At 46.2% G+C, this 18,462-nt stretch overlaps 1 long non-coding RNA gene across 1 annotated transcript in view; it reads left to right on the top strand.

The window, feature by feature from the left end:
* The window catches only part of LOC146340602 (uncharacterized), a 105,495-nt gene extending 87,246 nt beyond the window's left edge, over window positions 1-18,249 (top strand). The window contains exon 5 of the long non-coding RNA XR_014784077.1: window positions 18,037-18,249. This is a non-coding gene — a long non-coding RNA (uncharacterized LOC146340602). The remainder of the gene's footprint in view (window positions 1-18,036) is intronic.
* Window positions 18,250-18,462: the final 213 nt, after the last annotated feature.

Genomic DNA, 18,462 nt, shown 5'->3' with positions numbered 1-18,462 from the left:
TACTCACAAGAAGGGGAAAGTCCCAGTAGCAGACAATGAGGAAGCAGACCCATCTCCAACTGCTGAACCAGGAAGACATGTATATAACCCCTTCTCCCAGACCTTTGCTGGGTTAACCACTCCCTTCCAGGCATTGCTCCAGCTCCTTGTTCAGGATGGTGCCACAGATTTGTCTTAGTCCAATAGGAGACCCTATCCTTGTTGTCATCTACCATGGAAGGTGCTAGGTTCTCATGCAGACTAGGAACAGAAGAATAAAGAATGCTTTATTCTTCAGCAATAAAGAATTCTTTAAATATATCAGAAGCAGAAAATCAGTTAGGGAGGCAGTTGGACCATTGGATGACAATGGAGTTAAAGGAGTACTGAAGGAGGACAAAGAGATTGCAGAGAAGCTGAATGAATTCTTTTCATCTGTCTTCACTGCAGAAGATATAGGACAGATACCTGTACCTGAATTGATGTTTTCAGGAAGGGACTCTGAGGAACTAAGGCAAATGGTGGTGACAAAAGATGAAGTTCTGTACCTTATTGATACATTGAAAGTAAATAAATTATCAGGCCCAGATGGTATCCATCCTAGAGTTCTCAAAGAACTCAAAAATGAAATTGCTGATCTAACCAAAATATGCAACATGTCCCTAAGCTCAGCCTCTATACCAGAGGACTGGAAGATTGCCAATGTAACACCAATTTTCAAAAAGGAATCCAGGGGGGATCCAGGAAATTACAGACCAATTAGCTTAACGTCTGTTCCAGGTAAATTGGTTGAAGGCATTATTAAAGATAAAATTAGTAAGCATATAGAAGGACAAGCCCTGCTGAAAAAGAAACAACACAGCTTCTGCAAAGGCAAGTCCTGTCTCACCAACCTTTTAGAGTTCTTTGAGAGTGTCAATAAACATGTGGACAGGGGTGATCCGGTAGTCATTGTTTACTTGGACTTCCAAAAGGCTTTTGACAAAGTCCCTCACCAAAGACTCCTGAGCAAACTTGGCAGTCATGGAATAAAAGGACAGGTCCTCTTATGGATCAGTAACTGGTTAAAGAACAGAAAGCAGAGAGTAGGAATAAATGGTAAATTCTCCCAATGGAGGGAAGTAAATAGTCGGGTCCCACAGGGATCTGTAATAGGACCAATGCTTTTCAGTCCCAATGTTTCTCCCAATGTTGCCATGCTCCTGCTCCCGCCGTAGCAACTGGTATTCAGTGGCAATCTGTCCCTGAACATGGAAGCTGCATTTTATCATCATGGCTAATAGTTGTTGATAAAACCATCCTCCCTGACTGTCTCTAATCACATTTTAAAGCCATCTAAGCCTTCATACAGTGTAACTGGTAGGCCTTCTTACCAAAGATTTGAATGCTGATTCAGTCAGAGGTCTTGCTTTTCCTTCCATGCTTCAGGCCAGCTAAGAACATAAGAAAAGCTGAGGTGGGTCAGGTCAGAGGCCTGTCTAATCCAGCATCTTCTTCCCATAGCAGCCAACCAGATGCCTATGGGAACCCTGCAAGCAGGACTTGAGGACAACGGCACCCTCCCACTCATGTGTTCCCCAGGAACTGGCATTCAGAGGCCTCTGATACTGGAGATAATATATAGCCATCATGACTAGTAGCCATGACTAGAGCCAATATGTGCCTCTAATATTGTGCATATTAAGCTTTCTCGGCCCCAAACTGCGCATATTTAAATATGCACATTTTTTAAAACTCCCTTTTTCCATAAAAAAAAAAGGCAGCAAAATGGCGAGCGCTCACCAGACGGGCCCAAGGTGAGTGCGGGTGACTTGCTGAGCTTGGGGCTCAAGCATGGGTCCAGGTGGGGGGAGGGAGCGGGGGGCACTTCAGCGGGCACCTGGACAACCTGAGCTGGGGTGTGTTCACACATCCCTAATTCCACAGCACAAGTCCGTCCTTTTATCTGTCTCGAATCTCCCACCATTCAGATTCATTGGATGACCCCAGGTTCTATTATTATGAGGCAGGGAGAAAAATGTTTCCTGATCCACTGTATACCTTTCTATTTTTTTTAAGTGCTGCTAGTACATTTATTCAATTGAACATTCATTTTTGTCCTGACCCAAAGTACTGCCAGATCAAGACTTGAGACTCCTGAACCAGAAATCCCCGAGACAGAACTCCTAAGGACTGCAACCCCTGAGCTGGACTCCAGCAATGACTCAGCATCCTTGCCCCAGAGATGTGTGTATCAGCAACATTCAAGCTTGTTGCAGTTCACTGAATTCCACCTCAAACTCTTATAGGCTCATGTCCATATCAGGTTGTTAGCTTTGCTTTTTTCCCCTTTTCACATGAAAATCTATTCATATTTTTGTGTGCATTTTTCAAAATATATGCATCGATTGTGTGCACATTTTCAAAATGAATGGGTTTTGTCCCGTTAATTAAAGTGTGGTTGTATTTGTGGTTCCAAAAGTATGCATTTTTTCCTGTGCATTTCCCAAATGTGTCTGTTTTTTGAACATATTTTTTGTTCCACAAATCACATTGCAAGCTCAGATTGTGTTCAGGTTTGCAAGCAGTCCTGGGAGATGCAAACTGGACAGGGGAAGCTGGTGGATCCGATTTTGGCGGGGTGGAGATTGCATTCTGGGTTTTACTTACAGTCAGCCAGGAGTCTAAAGGAGCTATCCAAGGTGCTGGACCCTTTTGGAGGATATGGTCCAAAACCTTGGATAGCTCCTTTAGACTCCTGGCTGGTTGTAAGTAAAACCCAGAATGGAATTTCTGCCTCACTGAAATTGGATCCACGCGCCTCCCCTGAAACTGGGTAAATTCTGGTTAAAACATATTGAAGTGAATTTCCCGTAATCCCTACTTTCCCCCAAAGGTTTTGCATGCCAAATATGCTCACCACTCCAGGCACTGTGCATGACAAGAGGTGATGAAGAAATGATGGAGTGCCAGGGTCCCTTTAAGGATCTCTATTCTCCAGCAAGGGGGTGGAGTCTGAGAGGGTTACCCAGGCTGATGGACTATATAAGGGCTCAGTCTACAACCAGGCCTGGGCAGAGCAAGCTGTCTCTTTCCTCAGACCTGTTTCTGGCCACTCTTGAAATTTCTGACCTACGACCTTTTGAGTGGATAAAATTTCTTGTCTGTCAGTCCTTGCTCCAGCTGTCTGCTTCAAACTCCTGACCTGCTTCCTCCAGGCTCCCTTTTGGGTTCATCCTTGCCAAGATTGCACCTACTTATCACCTTTTTTGTTTTTGAGTAGAACACAATCAATTTTCCAGAAGTTGCAAAACTGCTGCAGGTATTAGGCAACAGGGGATTTGTGATGACACTTCCACCAGCCAGTCAGTGTTGTGCATAGTCACCTTCTGCTGCAACCTCCCAAGAACATGTTTTCTCTGAGCTTGGCTTTGGACAGAAAGTAGTTTATTTGCATAGCCTGTTATGAGGGTGCTTCAACAGTGGCTCCACTGCTGAAATAACATCTAATTTCCATGCAGCCAGAGGCAGCCTACAGCCAAAAGCTACCGCCCATTTTAAGAAACAAATGCCATTTCCAAACAGTGAAGGCTGGTGGCTCTGATTTTGGTGTTGCTGTGCATCCATTCTGGGTTCAGTCAGAACCAGCCAGAACTGTAAAGGAGCTGCTGAACCATAGTCCCAAAATAGGTTCAGAACCTTGGAAAGCTTCTGACTGAAACCCAGAATGGATTCACAGCTCTACCAAAATTGGAGCCGCCAACGTCCACTGTTTCCAATATTTCCGCTTTTATTCACTGAGAATAGTCAATGTGAGGTATTCCCTATTATAGCCAGAGTGGCTGTAAAAATAAAGAAGGTCAAATGTCATCACTCTTGATACTAAAGACATTGACTTAAAATGCCTTATTGACAGTGATTTCAATAGAGCAGCTTCTTGCTTCAGGTGCCTGTGCAGTTCTTCTTAATGGAAATAAACCATAGTGGTCTTAGTCCCCTGAAATACAAAGTGATCAATTTGCTTCGGATACAAAATAAACGGGAAGAATAAGCCAGCTTTAAGTTTCTTTTTCAGAAGATTCTTCATAGGGTGCTGGAGTTCCTTTGTGGCCTGTATTGAGGTATGTCTTGAAATCTCAGACTTACTGATGAACTGGGAGCCTTATTTTTAATCTGAGCGTAAAGCTTTTGTTGATTGATCTATCAATTAAACTGCACTAAGTGTGCAGCTCTAAATAAACTGTGTGCCTCTTAGTTTCAGCTCTGCTGAAATCTGTCCTCAGATTTCCTGAAGGTTATCCTTTCTTACGAAAAAGGCTTCCATATTTCTGCCTCATTCTCTTTTGAATTTCTTTTGGGGTAGTTTTTGAGCTTACCTTATCATCTGAAGGTGTCCAAGCGTGCTGTTTTTTCTTTCTTTCTACACAAACATGCATACCACTTGGCTACCTTGTAACTAAAGTATGCACAAGAACACCAAATCCCATTCATGAGAATTTCACTTAACTGTTCTTCTCCTTTGAATTTTTTTCAAAACCATATATTTTCTATCAAGTTGAAAGAGAACGGTAAAAAAAAAGTGGAACAGTGAAAAAAATTCAGTACAGTGCTACTTTTAAAAAATATGACAACATATCTATCCATCTATTTCCCCACCTTTTTGGCTAACAAAATCTACAATTAGGAAGCTAACAACAAATCAATACTAAAAACAACCGTCAAAACATTTGTCTGTCTGTCTGTCTGTCTGTCTGTCTGTCTATCTATCTATCTATCTATCTATCTATCTATCTATCTATCTAATTGTCTATCATCTATCTATCAACTATCTATCTATCTCTCCAAGAAACCTAATTAATGCAACATTTTGCACTAGCTGCAGTTTCTGATCACTCTTCAAGGGCAGCCTCACAAAGGACTTTCTGCGTGATGCATTCATTGTGTGCTCATCATTCTCTACTCACAGTTGTTTATGGGTTGTTTAGACAATGTCATGACCCTCCAGTTTCACTTCTGTATCTAACCAGCACTTTCAGCAAGTTTTTTTACAGCAGAGAAAATGCCACATTTAATTGTGAAAGCCAGTGAAAGCATGATTTCCTCTTGTGTATTTGTGCTATTCCGCTATACCACAGTGCCACCTAGAGGTTATGTAGTGGAAAAGCAGGAAAGGAAATGCTCCTTGTGTAGTGCTCGGAATTCAATTCTGCACCAAAATGAAAAGCAGATACAGTGGAGTAACAGCCTTGTGTAGAAAAGGTCAAAGAGTGCATTGCAGTAATCTAAACAGGAGGTGATTAAGGAATTGTTGCAGGTTGCATTTGTAGATGTAAATGGTCTTTGGAGCCATTGATCTAGATGCAAGAGGTTTGAATGTGTCTTGTGCTGTGTCTATGGAATGTCCTAGGGATGGCAGAGAATTCTGCCACGGACGGCTGCAATTAGGTAAAAAACAGCGCTTTACGGCTGCAAGTGGCATCCACTATGCCATTTGTGGCTGTATTCCTCACAGAGAAACGGTAATGGCGGCCGCCATTACGGTATCACCAGAGTAACGGAGCTGGAGTGCAGCTCCATGAAATCCTCTGGACACGGAGCCACTCTGGAGGATTCTGGGGGGGGAGGAACGGATCGCCTCCCCCCCAGCAGAAAAGAGCATGGAACGGACAGTGAGTAATCTGTCCATCCCTAGTCCTACCCAACTTCCAGTCTTTTTACAGAGAGAAAATGAAGCTCAGTAGGATGTATATGCCCCAAATCCATTGGAGATGCTCACTTTGCTGTCTTGCTAGCAAAGCAAGCTCCATTGCTTTCAGGGAGTGTCAGCATTACCTATTTCTATTTGTCCAATGATGCAGATTATGCAGGTCATAACTGCAATGGTAATCTAACCCAGTATCCTGTTCCTGATAGTGACTGAAAGCCTGGAGACACATAGCCCACTAAGACATTACTTCTGTTCCTGTTGGTTTATAATTTCCTTGACAATATATGTACAGAGAATACATATTGTTTAGTTAAAGTCCTCATTCTCATGATCAATACTTCCCGGCTGCATGAAGGAACTGTACAGTAAATGTTACTTGGCCCTTGTGATACAAAACAGCCTGAGCATGAAAGAGAACCAGAAGTGTAATTTCCCTTCTTTTCCCCCCCTGTTGGCTTGCATGGATATGGAATGCTGTTCTCCCTGAAATGAATGGTGCTGTAAATAATTACAAGGTGCTGCTATTGTGATGCGGGGAGAGTGGGGGAAGGCTCACTAGATACACAATGCAAAACAATTTCCACCCCCAAAGTAGAGATGGTGTGTATCTTTTTATTGAAGTGGCTGAGCTTAGCTGCAAAACTTTGACTCTCTCCTTTTGTCCGGGGTTTGCACAAGATTGTTTTCACTTAGAGTGGGAGGGGAAAAATCAAAATTTTACAAGGAAGCGAAAAAGCATGCGCTTCAGTCGGCTGCAGGGAGGAACACAGAGAAGCAAAGCAGTTGGTAGTGTGTCTGCACTTAAAAGTGTGTGGACAAGGTCTTGTGATTTCTCAGAAGTCTGGGTGGAGAGACCCAGGTTCAAATCCCTGTTCAGCTATGAAGCTCACTGGATGCCATTGTGCCAGGCCCTCTCTGGAGGGCACCTCTTTGGAGGCCTCTGAGCTGAACATTGCAGAGAAGCTGCCTATGTTTGGGGACCTTAAGGCATATCAGCTTAGGGTGCAATCCTATACATGCTTAGAATGAAAAAAAAAAGTTCTACAACTCCCAGCATGCCCCAGCCAGCCATGCTGGCTGAGGAATGCTGGGAGTTGTAGGACTTTTTCCTGTCTAAATATGCACAGGATTGTGCCTTTAGCACAATAGAACTGAAGCTGTGTGCAAATGGCCTCTTGAAATTCTCCACCTTATTTGTGGGCAGAGAAATTTGGGAGACAATTTCGCTGAATTTCTCCCGGGGGAGGAGAAATTCTCAACAGTTTCTCCCAGTTAGGGCTCACCATTGGCAGAGCTTGTAGCACAGTTTCTTTCTTTGTTTTTGGTAAGGTTTTGGGGTTTTCGTGCCTCAACAGCATCAACTGTCTTGGCAGGCTGGACCTGAGTTTGCATCCACTGCAAGGCAGGTGGGGGCAGTGTTGTGTCCAGCTCCAGGGATGATGAGGTGGAATTAGTGCCTCACCAAAATCCGTCCTCCAATTTCCTGAAAGTTTTCTCCCTCCCATGAAGGAAACTTCCATTGTTCTGCCTCATTCAGGATGTTTTATGATTTATGTTTGTGGTGTTTTTCAGCTTCCCTAATCACAGCTTGCTTCCCAGGCTGCCTGCACGTCCTGATCTGAAAAAGCCCCATAGGAGGAATTACCTCATGGTGCCTTAATCTGGGCTTTAATTGAAGTGTAGGAAGCTGAGGAGGCCACGGCCAGCCAGAGCGATGACTGTACAATGAAAAACAGGGCATTTGCACTAGGGATATTGGAGAATTTCGCCACGGATTCCAGGGAGGCTGAATGCCAGTGCATTCGGCCCTCTGGAATCCATGGCGGAACGAAGCCACCTGCCCCACCACCCCGCGAAATGGGTCTGGAATGGAGCCTACCTTTGTCGGCTGTTCCAGTGCTCCTCGAATGGTGGCTGCATCTGCGGCTGCCATTTGCCTCCTTTCGAATGGCCGTGATAGGCTACGTAAGTATTTCCGTAGCCTATCACGGCTAATACAGGGACGCCATTTGCATCCCTGTCTTTTGCCGTCATTGGCTATGTAAATATATACGTAGCCTATCACGGCAATAGGCAGGAACGCAAATGGCGGCTGCCATAGCTGCTGCCATTTGCGCCCCTGTCTTTTGCCGTGATAGGCTACGTATATATTTATGTAGCCTATCACAGCAAAAGACAGGGGTGCAAATGGCAGCCGCTATGCCATTTGCACCCCTGTCTTTTGCTGTGATAGGCTATGTAAATACATATGTAGCCTATCATGGCAAAAGACAGGGACAGAAATGGTGGCGGCTATGGCGGCTGCCATTTGTGCCCCTGCGCTAGGGATGTATGAAAGTCACTTACCTTTCATGGATTATGTTTATGGCTGGGGGGGAGGCGTTCCGTCCCTCCCCTCGGAATCCTCACCGGGGGGGGAGGCGCTCTGTTCCTCCCCCTTAGAATCCTGGCCGGCCGGCTGTGCTCCGCAGGGATTCTGTGGAGCCGCCGGCCGGCTCCGCCAGGAGCCGGACATCCGGCCACTGGCTAGCAGGGACGCAAATGGCGGTGGCTGTAGCCGCCGCCGTTTGTGTCCCTGCAGTCAGCCGTGATAGGCTATGTAAATGTTTAAGCAGCCTATCATGGCTGACTTAAAAAAAAAACGTGATAGGCTACATAAATGTTTACGTAGCCTATCACGGCTGACTTTAAAACAACAACAACAACAACACGCGTACATAAATGGCGGCGGCCGCAGCCGCCACCATTTGCGTTCCTTATTTTGGCATGTCTTAGTCTACATAAACATTTACGTAGACTAGGATAGGGAAAATAAGGGAAACGTAAATAAATAGCGTAGCGGATGCTACGCTATTTGCGTTCCCCTTATTTTCGCCATCTTAGTCTACATAAATGTTTACGTAGACTAAGATGTGCCAAAACAAGGAACGCAAATGGCGGCGGCCGTGGCCACCGCCATTTACGTACGCACGTTATTGTTGTTGTTTTAGTCAGCCATGATAGGCTACGTAAACATTTATGTAGCCTATCACGTTTTTTTAAAAAAACCTAGCCGTGATAGGCTACGTAAATCTTTACGTAGCCTATCATGTCTTTTTTTTTTTTTAACTGGCAATGGCAGTGGCGGCAGCCGGTCGGAAGACCGGCCACCGCAGCCGCCACCGTCGAACCGCCACAGCTGCCACCGCCGAACCGCCGCCACCACCGGAGCCACCGCCGCCGGAGCCACCGCCGCCGGAGCCACCGCCACCAGGAAGATCTGCCCTAGGTAAGTCTCGTCCCGGGGGGGTGGCGGGGGGGTGGCAGGCCCTTCCGCCACCGATTTCGGGGGGCTGAATGCGCTGGCATTCGGCTTCCCCGAGATCCGTGGTGGAATTTTTGTACATCCCTACCCTGCGCAGCCCAGTGGCCGGATGTCTGGCTGCAGGCGGCCCTGGCCGGTGGCTCTGAGGAGTCACGGTGGAGTGGAGCCAGCTGAGGAGGATTCCGGGGGGAGGGACGGAACACCTCCCTCCCACCATGGATTGACCGGCATGGAGCCAGGTAAGTGTTTCGTACATCCCTAATTTGCACTCACTCCTTGGCCACCTCCTAAGTAAGGTCAGCCCAAGAACCCCAAACCCAACCCATGAGAATTTCTCTGAAATTTCTTCACCACTGAATTTCTTTTCAAAAGCAGTTTCTCTTCTATCACATTGAATGAGAATGGTCAAAAGAAATGAGGGAGAAATGTTCAGCACAGCACTAGACAGAACATCTGCTTTGCATGCAGAAGGTCCCGGCTTTGATCCCCGGCATCTCCAGGAAGGGCTAGGAAAGAATCCTGCCTGAAACCCTGGACAGCCATTCAGTGTCGTCAGTATAAGGCAGCATCTGATATCCCTATGGGCTCTCAGGGGAGATGGCTGTAATACCTTCCCCTCAAGACACCTGTCTGCCTGAGGAATAAGTAAAGGTATACTTATGAGCAAGGCTTTACTTGCGGGGAGACCATCCCACAAGTGGCACTGATGGCGTGCAGCTGTGGTCTGGGTGAGGCTCTGAAGCTTAAAAAAGCCTTCAGATCCCAGCAGAGCACTGGAGTCATGTCTGTGCACCAAATCCTAGATGGCTGTTTTGGTTTTCCCCTGCTAACATTGCTCTTCTCTGGACTGTCCTGTGTTTGAACTTTGGGCTGCTTACTGACCTTGCCTTTGGTACTGACCCTGGCTAAAACTCAGGAGCTCTGTTCCCAAGCAGGACAGTTTGGACCAGTCATTATTTCTTGGCTTAACATGGGTGGGAAAAGAGGTGCAGCTAGGTAATTTTAGTCTCTGGGGTTAATGGTCTTATGGGGAGGAGGCCTGTTTGATCAGAGGTCCCCAGCTTTTTGGACCCATGAGCACATTTGGGAATTAGAGAAATTTCTTTGGGCACCACTGCAAAATGCCTAATCAGTGGATGGCCTTTTTGGTGTTGACCAGTTGCATCTATTAATCTGAGCCTGCATCTTATTCAGCAAAAAATGTTTGCTTCATGTCTATTGGACAGTGCAATTTCTCTTTAAAAGGGGTTGTCTAATTTGGCTAATTACTGCTGGTGCAATATAGCTAATGCTTCTTTTAAACATATGTTTTGGCAATGTCCAGGAGTTGCTTCTTTGGGGTGGGAGGTTATTACATGTACTGGAACAGTCTTTGATATTCATTGATGCACATGCTCTTTTGAATTATTGACCTGCTTCATGGAAATGAATGAATGGTCAGTGTAAATGGATTCTCTATGCCCTTTTGACAGCCAAAAGATTGGTATTACAACTCTGGAGGATAAACACCTACCTCCTGTCATGTAAGGGAGGGAGGCCCTTACAACGCCTTCATTATTTGAATGGGTGGTAAATAGACATCACCTTCAAATAGATTTTTTGGATATTTGGCCCACTTTTGTTGGAGCCTACGTATAATTGCTGGAAAGTTGTATGCATTTTATTTGTATTCATTGCTATGGACATGTACGTATCTATGTATGAGTATTTAAAAAAGGGATTAAAAAAAGTTTTGTGGGTGCCTGCAGGTGTCACAGCGAGGACTCCTGCTTTAGATGGTAAAATGTGTTACTCCACTTATTTCAAAGTGAAGCTATGCTGTGTTCTCTTCTGCCCCCCACTGCCCCCTGCTCATTCTGTGGACAGGGGCCCTTTTGGCCCAAAGTCCTACCTTAATGGCGCCATTGGGTGGAAGGGAGGGTGGGCAGATATTGTGAGACCAGATGTGCTGCCTTGAGCTTCTTGGAGGAAGGGCGTGCTTAAAATAAAATCTACACAAATAAATAAATAAATGGAGGGATGGAAACTGGAGGCACTGAGCTGGAGCCGCCATTCTCCAGCCCATGACTAAGAAACTCAAGAAGAAACCCTTTGGATCAGGACCATCAGGCTTAGAATCCTGTTTCTAATGCTGGCTAACCAGCTGCCTGCAGGAAGTCCACAAGCAGATCAAAGGTCTTGAGGGCATGAGTGCTCTCTGTCCCCTGGTAGTCAGGGGTATACTGCTTTGGAACCTGGAGGTTCTGTTTCGCTGTTAGAGCTAATATGTGTTGATCTACCCTTCCTGAATTTTCCAACCTCCTTTTAAAGGCATCTAAGTGGGGGATGATGAGAGTTGTAGTCCAACACATCTGGAGGGCATGAGGTCGGGGACGGTTGCTCTGCTTCATCAGATCTATGCTGTGTTAATTTAGGGCCAAATGACATGTTACATTAAGGGAGCAATCCTATGGCTGCTAGACAGCCATAGGATATCTTGTTTTCTGGGATCTGACCTCTGAGCCCGCGCTCCAAGGTTCCCAGAGAACCGACCTCCCCCCGCTTCCGCACTGCCTCTGAGGCAGCATGGAACAGCCCTGTCCTCTGCACTCTCAATAGGAGCATGGAGTGGCTGAAAAAGGCTGTTCTGGGAGGTGTTCTGGGGTGGGGAGGGCGGAAATGCCTGTATGACACATCCAGTGTGTCGTACAGCAGCCTTCTCCCCTGCTCTGCCATCCTGTGGCTAGACAGCTGCAATCGGCTGTCTAGCTGAAAATGCAGGGCAGGAGGAGTGCAGAGGGAACGATCCCCTCTGGGCTTCTCCTGCCCTGCATTGGATCGGCAGTCACCTCTGAGTTTGGAGGCGGCCGCCTATCTGAATACGATGGCGCCCTAAATGCATCATTGCATGTGGTCTGTGAAATTCCTGTTTGCTTGCCTAGCAGAACCATTGCCAGCACTTGCCCTCCTCTCTCTTCCTACACACCCTTGTCTGAGTCTCTCCGTTGCTAAGCATGGGATGCTCCAAACAGTTAATTGTGCAAAATGCTTTCGTGGGGTTTGATTAAATGCTTACACGTCAGCCTCCAGACAGGAACCAGAATTGATTGCCCACAGAGTTGCCACTTCTACTTTGTTCCCTGCAAAATAATGCTGGAATAATTTGCACAAGCTGAGCAGGTTTAGTGCTCTGCAGGATTTGTGATCTGAGTATCGCCATCCCTGGGAAGATGTTTGTGTATATATAGGTACAGCAAGCTGGCTTCTATTGAGTCAGACAACTGGTCCATGTAGCCCAGAATTGCCTGCTCTAATGGGCATTGCTCTCCACATGTGATGCTAAATGCATCTCCTGTCCTTCTGTGAATGGGTTTTCAATGGTAAATAGCAGGTAGTGGGGAGGGATCAAGATCAGGGCTGTGGTGCACTGGGGTGGTGGTTTAACCCTTACTTCTCCTGCTGTGGTCCCAATGACCCCCCCCCCTGCCGCTAAGGGCCCTGGGAGTGAACATGCATGAATTGGTGCTGATACATAACAAACGTTGGGTTAAGGAGGCAAATGTTACTCATAGTTTTATCCTTAGTGTTTAGGCCCCTGCAATTATTAGTTTATTACTTTTGGTTGTCAGACAGAAGGGAGACATCTTATGCCTTTTTTAATTTGGTTAACTGGCATCAGCAGGCATTTCTGACTTTAATAGTCATAACGATTGCCAAGAATTCATTGGCTGCCCTTTGAAGTTAGCGGTTAAGAGACTGATCTGATGATGGGCTGTAGTAGAATGCAGGACTGGATCCAGTGCTAAGCTCCCTTCATTTGCACAAGAAGGCATACACTTTCCAACATTTCATAGATAAAAAGAAGGGTGCATTGCTGAAGGCTCTACTCTGGCCGGTATATTTTATTTATTACATTTATTGCATTTTTTCCTCTTGCAAAGACCCCAAGGCAGCTTACATGGCCCTCCTCCTCTCTCTTTTATCCTCACAACAACCCTGTGAGGTAGGGTAGGCTGACAGTCAGTGACTGGCCCAAAGTCACCCAGTGAACTTCATGGCTGAGTGGGGACTAGAACCTGGATCACCCAAGACCCAGTCAAACACTCTAACCACTGCACTAGTTCTCCTCTCCTCCATAGCAGCCTCCCTCCCTGCCCCCCATTTCAGAAGCCAAGAGGGTAGTTTCTTCTTTGGCTTAAAAATATGCCAGGAAAACATTGTCCTACAGCAGGTTACTGGCAGTTCAAGGTATATCTCAGCAGCTGTGCCAAAAGAAATCACAGGCTGTGAACTACTTGGGGTCTTGTACTCACCAGCCTAACCACTCTTGGCAGTAGGTCAGCGAGAAGGGCCTCTGCTGTTGACCTCAGAATGTGGGCAGGCTGGTACAGGAGAAGACGGCCCTCAAGAAACTTGGCCCCGAACCTTTTAAGGGTTTAACGGTTAAAACCAGCACTTTAAATAGGGTTTGGAAATGCATCTGCAACTAATGCAGTTGGCCAAGTATCTGTGTCATATGATCAGGCTGCGCAGCCCCCACCAATATCCAGGCAACAGCGTTTTGCACCAACTGATATTTCTGAACTGCCTTCAAAGGCAGCCCCAGGTAGAGCACATTACAGTAGTCAAGGTTTGAGGTGTTTGGGGAAGAAAATTGGTGGCAACGCGAGTTAGGGATGCACACGTATTTTTCTGAGAGTTTATTTGATTCTTGCATGTTACTGTAACAGGAAAAAAGATAGCCTTCCTTTCAAACAGTGCAGGGTAGCTTTGTTTATTGTATTGAACACACTTTTACGTTTCCTTCAACCTTTCCAAAATGCATTTCTAATGAAGTATTCACGAATATTCAAAAAGGCAATATCATTAATTTAATCAGTCAATGAATCCGTTAAATGGTGAGTCAACCAATTTTTTTTTAACTGCTTGATAGCCTTGGGGGTGGGGGTGGGGAAGTACTTTGAATTTTCTTTTTGAAGGCAGGAAGGTACTGTCTTTCATCTGCACTGAATATCTTTTGCTTTTTGGTGATGATGAGGCAAGTACAATAGCTGTCTCTAGATAATGCTTTTATATACTGAGTTCTCCCCCACCTCCTCTTCATATCGGTTCTAAAGTTAAGAACTTGCCTGTTGGATGAGACGAGAGCTGCAATTTGATACAAAACATGGATCGAAGGCAGGAAGCTGTTTGGAATTAGATGCAGGGAACTGCCAGGTGAGGTAACCCATTCAATGAGGATGAACAAATTGGATATAGACTCCTGAACACCAGTCAGTTGGAAACAACAGCAGGAGAATGCTATTGTTTTATTTATTTGATTTGTACCCCCACCTTTCTACCAAAAATTGCACTCAGGGCAGCTCTTCCACATATCCTGCTTTTGGGCTTCCTATAGACCACCCCTAGCAAGCAAGATGTGAAACTACATGGACCTTTGGTCCGATCTAGCAAGAACCACCTTTCATCCTCGCTTTCCTCAAAGGGTAATTGTGAGAATAGATAACTTTGTAGACCAAAAGCTGTGAAAGACAGGGTTAACAAGTATATTTGCTGGCTATGGTTTGAGCAACATTTGGCAATGAAGGGCTGACTTTTTCGGATGTCACTGTGGGCCTTGACAGGCGTTGATGACACAAGCTCCCTCATTCCCATTTCCTTAGCTGCTCTGATGTCATACAGGCCCTAAGCAGCCTTGGGAGTCAAAGGTGAGTGTTAGGACGTACTTGGGGGACCCGAATGCACACTTTTCAGTGTCAATGGGAGATGTGTGATAAATGGTACAATATTTGTGGTATTTTTATGAAACATTTCACTATAATGAGAGCCAGTGTGATGTAGTGGCTAGACTGGGAGTCGGGAGATCCAGGTTCATGGCCGAGTCCCCACTCAGCCATGGAAGCTCACTGGGTGACTTTGGGCCAGTCACAGACTCTCACCCAACCCACCTCACAGGGTTGTTGTGAGGATAAAATGGAGGAGGAGGAGGATTATGCATGCCACCTTGGGTTCCTTAAGGTAGGGGTGCACGACAGTCACTTACCTGGTCTCGCAGCTTTTCGCGGTGAGGGGGGAGGCGCTTCGCTGCTCCCCCCGCGAAGTTCAGGCCGGGGGGGGAGGCTTCCCGCCTCGCCCGGCTGAAATTCAGGCCGGGGAGGAGGCGCCTCGCCCGGCCGCGAAATTAAAAGTAAAAACAAAAAACAAAAAACGCCCCCGTGATAGGCTACGTGACGATTAACGTAGCCTATCACAGCTAGATCTGCAAAGTCAGCCATGACAGGCTACATAAATCGTCACGTAGCCTATCACGGGTGACTTTGAAAGAGAGAGAAAAAAAAGCGTGTACGCAAATGGCAGCCTGCATAGGGAGCCGCCATTCGAGTTCTTTATTTGGTCGCTGTAGTCTACATAAATCTTTACGTAGACTACGGTGAAAATAAGGGCAATGCAAATGGCGTTGCCCTTATTTTTGCCGTAGTCTACGTAATCTTTACGTAGACTACAGCAACCAAATAAGGAATGGGAATGGCGGCTCCCTATGGGGGCCGCCATTATCCGTACGCGCTTTTTTTTTTTAAAGTCACCCGTGATAGGCTACGTGACGATTTACGTAGCCTATCATGGCTGACTTTGCAAATCTAGCCATGATAGGCTACGTTAATCGTCACGTAGCCTATCACGGGGGCGTTTTTTTTTCTTTTATTGGAATGGCGGTGGCGGCAGCCGGTCGAAAGACTGGCTGCCGCTCCCGCCCCGGACGAAGACCCGACGAACCGCCGGCCGGACCCGCCGCCGGGAGGGACATTCGCCAAAGGTAAGTCCCATCCCGGGGGGGGGGGTGCGGGGGGGTGCGGAGAATTTCTCCCCGAAACTTGTTCGGGGGGCCAAACACGTTGGCGCTCGGCCCCCCGAAGTTTCGGGGAGAAATTCTCCGCCATCCCTACCTTAAGGAGGAAAAAATGGTGGGATATAATTGTAATAAAAAAATAATAATAATGAATTTAGGAGCTTTTTTTGATATGTCATCTTGGACATTTTTTTGCTGGGTGGGGGAAGCAAGTAAATGTTTCAAACCAGCAAACAAATAACAAAGTATTTCTTATAGTTTATGGGCTTTTTTGAATGACATTTGCCCCGCACCTTTGCTGGTGGGGTGTTACCTCCTCCAGGCGCTGGTGGGTATCTTATTCAAAAACACAGAGAGGTTCCTCCAACTATCAGGACTCTAACTCTTAGTTCCTGCCATCAGCCAACCAGCCTGGACTATTAAGCAGCACTCTGCCTAATGAAAGAATGATTAGCCAACATCTGTAACAATACAATTAAGCATAAGGCACCCTGACCCTTTAATTCAGTTCTCAGGGACCCTGTGCTCAGGGTTATTTATACTATGCATTAAAGGTACCCTTATTCTCCAACAAGAAAAACTGAATTATCTGTTCTATTCACATTATGTAAATTGAGCCTAGCCCCTGCCTAGGCAGCACATGTCCACTGTAAATTTTGCTCAGCCCCATCTCTTGCTTCTGAGATCTCATACATCCTTGGTCACAAGCTTTCAGACTTAACTTGACAGACTTGAGTTAGAAACTTACTTTTTACAATAGTTTATTTAAAGAAAGATGAGTTTCCCAAGATGCTGAATTTTGCACCCAACTTCAGTGTCTATAATTGCATGATACCTTGGGTTGTTGGGTCCCTTGAAGCTCAGACACCTAGACACAAGGGGTAGAAAGCTGGGGATTCATGGGTGGTGCCTGTTGGAGCAGGAGACGTAGCTTGGAGGTATTTGGTGATTATTTTTTTTAAGCGCTCTGGAGGAAGCAATCTTATGGCCGCTAGTCAGTGGCTACACGGCCATAGGATATGTGGGTTTCCGGAGCCTGTGCTCCGAGGTTGGTTCCAGGAGAACCAACCTTCCCCCCCCTTCTGAGCTGCCTTGCAGGGAGCGTGGAACGGCCCCATGCTCCACACTCGGAAGGGGAGTGAGGAGTGGCCAAAACAGGACATTCTGGGGCAGGGAAGGCAGAAATGCTGGTACAACACATCCTATGTGTCGTCAGGCAGCCTCCTACTCTGCTGCACCTTCCCATGGCTACACAGCCGAAATCGGCTGTCTAGCCGCAAATGCAGGGCAGGAGAAGCACGGAGGGAAAAATCCCCTCTGTGCTTCTCCTGCCCTGCATTGGATAGGCGGTCGCCTATCCCCATAGGATTGTGCCCTAAGCGTCTCTTTTAGCTAATCTCCAGTGCTGAATTATTACGTACTTTCATGTGCATTTTAAAAGCAGATCGATTATGCCTGTATTGGAACCCATCTTTGTCACTCTCCCCCCCCCCCCCCGGAAAGATAATAAGACTGGAAGAATATGCTGATAGGACCAACATAGCTCCTGATTTTTGTGGGCCCTTTCATGGAATGTGACAGTGTGTGTAGAAAGATCAGCTATTGGGAGGAAGGTGAATTTCAGAGGGTAGGAAGGCAAAATTGACCCATACTATTGCAGTTTTCCCACTACAGCAAACCACCATTTTAATTTCCCATCTGGAAAAAAATAAAAATAAAATGGTGACTGGTGGTAGCAGGAGGAGAACCAGTGGATTTTGTTTCCCCTGCCCCTCACCCCCCATAGACAAATGAGGGGAGGCAGTTTCTCTCCTCCCCACCCACCTTTCATTCAGATCCCCTAAATTTGGGCCACGCTTTTGGCATTTCTGAAGCTTAACCCAGCACTATTTAGAATGGGGGATAGAAGGCTGGGAAAATCAATTTCCCCTTCTTACCTCCTCACCTGGAGATTTAACTTCTTCCCCCGAGACCTTGAGAAGGAGGTAAAAAAATACTAAAGCTTGAAGTCTAACCAATGTGAATATATATATATATATATATATATATATATATATATATATACACGTGCTTGCCTATACTTTAACATCATGGAAAGATTTATCTTCCCTCACAATATCCTTGGCGGTGGAAGTGTCCTTCTGGAAATCTTCCCATTCTTTCAAAGAGCTGAACTCCAACAATAGCTCAGCCACTAGGATTTGGGGGAATTAATCTCTCTCTCTGCATTTCTGTTTGCAGTAGATCCCCTCCTTCCAAGCCTGTGCGTGTTCCTTCTGCCATGGACTGCAAAACCCTCTGGATAAGAACAGGCAGGAGCTGGAAGCCCAGATGTGTCCGCTACAGTCAACATGTGCAGTAAATTTCATTTTACATGTACACAGCCCCATATAATACAGCCTCTGGCGTGATTGCTGGGCAAGCAGAATCCAATTAAAAAAAGTTTCATTTCCTTATGCTGAGTCGTGTAATTTCAGACACCTCATCTGTCCTGGGTAGATTGCAGCGCTAAGCAATGTGGCTGCTTGCCTTGCTACCTTTGCTAACCCAAAGCGAATGCTGGCGGCTTACTTTCCAGCTGCATTAGCAGCTAGATTTCATTCTGCACAGGGAGGGGTCAGGAAGGGAAACCTCATTCACTCCAAAGGTTGGATTCAAGTACATGGG

Source organism: Heloderma suspectum, chromosome 6, assembly GCF_057233095.1.
Source record: "Heloderma suspectum isolate Gila_16-S chromosome 6, 16-S_ref, whole genome shotgun sequence".
In the NCBI taxonomy this organism is placed as follows: domain Eukaryota; kingdom Metazoa; phylum Chordata; class Lepidosauria; order Squamata; family Helodermatidae; genus Heloderma; species Heloderma suspectum.
Note: the sequence above shows the minus strand (reverse complement) of the source record. Positions and strands in the feature narration are given on the sequence as shown.